Source organism: Phyllostomus hastatus, unplaced genomic scaffold (assembly GCF_019186645.2).
Source record: "Phyllostomus hastatus isolate PE091 unplaced genomic scaffold, TTU_PhHast_1.1 phas_scaffold_501, whole genome shotgun sequence".
In the NCBI taxonomy this organism is placed as follows: Eukaryota; Metazoa; Chordata; class Mammalia; order Chiroptera; family Phyllostomidae; genus Phyllostomus; species Phyllostomus hastatus.
In genome coordinates this window covers 1,166,240-1,170,685 of record NW_025334033.1, presented here as the reverse complement: position 1 = coordinate 1,170,685, position 4,446 = coordinate 1,166,240, and positions in this window count along the sequence as shown.

Sequence of the window (4,446 nt, the reverse complement as noted above, 5' to 3'; positions counted from 1 at the left end):
GGGAGAACCATGCTGCTTTAGGAAGGAGAGCCATGCGCAGCCCTGAGGAGGTGAACCATGCGCAGCCCAGAGAGAGGAAAACCATGCGGCTTTAGTAGAATAGGGAGGACCTCAGCCATTGAGAGAGGGAGAAGTGTGCTGCTTTAGGAGAGAGAACCACGCGGCTTTGGCAGAGTGGGGACTCTCCCCTTCCCGCAGCCCTGAGAGGGAGAACCACGAGGCCTGGACAAAGTGGGGACCCCCACAGCTTTAGAAGGGGAACCACCACCTGGTTTTAGCAGAGATCCCAGCGACTCAGCCGAGGGTGCAGGGAACCCAGGGAGGTCTCCCAGTCGAGATGGAGGACTAACTAAGAACCAGAGGACTGTATGAGCCATGGACTTCATTTTCCTTTCCTGAGATACGGTACTCTGGACTGGGCAAAGGGAAAAGGAAGGAAGGACTGTGACTGTGTTTGTGGGTGTTTTAAGGGACTTTGGGATTTTTGATAAAGACATTAGGTCACTACTTTAAGTTTGTATAGCATTAAATAAACATTTCCTTTCCTTTTCACGAATCTCTGGCATTGAGAGACGTCTTTCCTCTGGCGGTGGACATAACAGACCCGGGGCCTTCTTTCAATAATAGTATATCGCCTCAGGCCCCCCTTGTTGTGTTCTGTAACACCCTGACCAGTGTGGTTCAGTTGGTTGGGCATTAATTTGCAAAGCAAAAGGTCGCTGGTTTGATTCCCAGTTAGGCACATGAGTGTGTTGCATTTTTGGTCCCCAGTTGGGTTTTTGTGCAAGGGGAAACCAGTAATGTTTCTTTCCTGCATCAGTGTTTCTCTCCTTCTCTCTCTCCCTTTCTTCCCCTCTCTAAAAATCAATAAATAAACTCTTTTTTAAAAAATAAGCATAATCTTTAAGTAAAGAAAACTACTTCCACATAGACTATCTCTGAAAGAGACACAAGACAGCAGTAACTGCTTCCAGAAAGGGGAAGTGAGTGGCTGGGAAACATGTGCCTTTTCTGTGCCTTTTGAATTTATACCATATGAATATATTAAACATTTCAATAATAAGTAACTTTCTTAAAAATAGCATGTAATAGTCCTAACAATGTTTCTCTTTACTTTCTAGTTTTAATTATAGCTTACTTGTACTTCAGACTGATTCTGTGAACTTAAAGGAAGAAACGAAAGTTCAAGAAAGAAATCATGAATGTACATAAAAGATCCTCACACAATTTTCCAACAAAATTTAAAATTGTGTATGGAAGAGAAATACTATGTACTGTAATCTATAAAAATCTGTGTGAATGCTATGAAATAGGGAGGGATGTTTTAAAAGTTTTAAGTCAAGATTTTCCATCCTCTTTCTCAGGCATGTCAACCAATGGTCTTTGGCCCCAGTTCAACATCAACAGGAATCCCCAGTATGGGGTGTGGTGAGGACGGAAACTTTACTCGGTGCAAAACTGTGATAGAGCTCAATTGTGATAGAGCACAGTCATGAAAATAGCACAGTTGTGAGGCAGCCCTGGGGCCAGGCCCCTCTCTGATTAGACATCTCTGCTCTGACCTCACTGGTCATCTACTGCTGGTCTACTACACTGTGCTCTGCGAAGACATCTCTGTGTTTCAGCTCTGATGGAAAAAACAATTGGAGCTAAAGTCTCCAGTCTTCAGTGGAAAGGGAAAGTGAGCTTCAGAGCCCCAGGTGAACTGGACAGAAGTCCCGGCCCTGGTCTGTGCTTGCTCTGTTTGATGCAAATGAGGACTCCAAATTCTTAGTTTGATTGGTTCAAAAGGCATTGTTCTGATTGGTCAAAATGGAGCCATCCTAATTGATCAATGAAGAAACTGATGGGGATATAGCTCTGCAGCTCCAAGGGAACAGGGAAAGCTTCAGGCCTATTGGTTGAAATAGAATTCCAGGAACTCCTTTATAAGGGCTGGCTCAGATGGCAGAGAATCACAGTACAGGCTAGCAGTTCAAGCAGAGGCAGATATTTAAGTGCAGGCTTCTCCCTAAAGTGCAGTTTGTGTGAAAGGTCCGTGAAAAATGGCTGCTAGACTCGGGTTCTTTTTTCTTTTTAATTTGAGCCCAGTTAGTTCTATGATTATGCTGTTACATTTGTCCCAATTTTTCCTCCTTTGCCTCCCTCCACCTGGTAACCTCTTTCCTTCCAGTGATTCCACCCCCTTAGTTCATTCATGTCCATGGGTTGTGAACATAGGTTCTTTGGCTTCTCCATTGCCTATCCTGTTCTTAACATCCCCCAGCTTATTTTATACCTACCAATTATACTTACAAATCCCTGCACCATTTCTCCATTCTCCCCCTTTCCCCTCTCAGTTGATAACCTACCAAATGACCTCCATATCTATGATTCTGTTCCTGTTCTGGTTGTTCACTTGTTTTTTTTGTTGTTGTTTTTATTTTTTTTAAAGATTTTATTTATTTATTTTTAGAGAAAGAAGGGAGGGAGAAAGAGAGGGAGAGAAACATCAATGTGTGGTTGCCTCTCACATGGCCCCCACTGGGGGACTTGGCTCACAACCCAGGCATGTGCCCTGACTGGGAATCGAACCAGCAACCCTCTGGTTCACAGCCCGCACTCAATCCACTGAGCTACACCAGCCAGGGCTGTTGTTGTTTAGATTCAGTTGTTGATAGTTGTGTATTTGTTGCTTTTTTAAGGTTCATGGTTTTGATCTTCTTCTCTTAAATAAGTCCCTTTAACATTTCATGTAATAATGCTTGGTGGTAATATACTCCTTTAGCTTTATCTTGCCTGGGAAGCACTTTATCTGCCCTTCCATTCTAAATGATATCTTGGCTGGATAGAGTAATCTTGGTTGCAGGTCATTGCTTTTCATCACTTTGAATACTTCTTACCAGTCCCTTCTTACCTGCAAAAATTCCTTTGATAAATCAGCTGACAGTCTCATGGAAACTACTTTGTAAGTAATTATATGCTTCTCTCTTGCTGCTTTTAAGATTCTCTATCTTTAACCTTTGGCATTTTAATTACGATGTGTTTTGGTGTGGTCCTCTTTGGGCCCAACTTGTTTGGGACTCTCTGTGCTTCCCTGTACTCATATGTCTTATTTCCTTCACCAAATTAGGGAAGTTTCCATAATTTCTTCAAATAAGTTTTCAATTTCCTTATGTTCCTCTTTTCCTTTTGGCATCCCTGTGATTTGGATGTTGGCAATTTTGGAGATGTCCCAGAGGTTCCTAAGCCTCTCATTTTTTTGAGATCTTGTTTGTTCTTTCTGTTATGGTTGAATGTTTATCTCTTCTTTATGTTCCAAATTGTTGGTCTGAATCCCAGTTTCCTTCCCCTCCCTGCTGATTTCCTGCACATTATTCTTTATCTCACTAGTATAAATTTCATTTCCTCCTTTATTTTTTTACCATACTCAAGCAGTTCTCTGAGCACTCTGATAACCAGTGTTTTGAACTCTGCATCTAATAGATTGGTTATCTCCATTTCATTTAGTTCTTTTTCTTGACTTTTGTTCTTTCATTTGGGCCATATTTCTTTGACTCCTCAACTTAGCAGCCTCCCTGTGTTTGTTTCTGTGTATTAGGTAAAGCTGCTTTTACTCCCTATCTTAGTAGGTGGGTGGAGCCTTAGGTAATTGCCAGGGTGAGGAACCCCCTTCACTGCTTTGTGGCTATATGCAAACAGCTCAGAAAGGGGACACCATCTCTGAGCTTCTGGCGGTTTGCCTGGAGCTCACCCCTTTTCCAGTCATTTCATCCCTTTCCCATGTGTGACTGGTGCCCTTCCAGCTGCTGCCCATGTGGTAAATCCCAGAATGGGTGAGTTTGCATACATTCTAAGACTGTGCTGGCCCTTTAAGCAGTGAAAATAGACTCTTAAACATTGCTTGCTTGCTATTCAATTATGTAAAGCAAGGGTATTCACTGGCCTTTCTACAATAACTAAATATAAAATATCCTCAAATTATTTTAGTAGGACTTTGATACCTAAAAACACTGGGATTTGACATTTAGAATAATTCCATTGTAATTCCTCCCAAACCAATATGAACAGATCCTAAAACTTAAGAATTACAAAAGGCTTACTAGATCATTTAATTCAATCCCCCATTTTACAGATATAGAAACCAAAGCCCAGAAAGTTTAAACTCAAATTTGCAGAACCATAAAAGCCATAATTAGAATCCAGATGTTCTATCTCCCCAACCAGTCTTGCCTCTAATAGAACAAAGTTACAAAAAGTGTCCTTCAAATTTCTTTTATGGCTCTATACTTTGAATAAGTTTTCTGTCAAAAAGATGCTCACTGTTTAATATAGGAGAATAGGGAATAAATCTTTAAAAGAATTTTACTATAATCTCTTGGGATCAATAACATATTGAAAGGTTTCTACAGTGGAAGTACATTCCTAAATAAGTAAACCCAAGATAACAGGTGGCAAAACAATAAA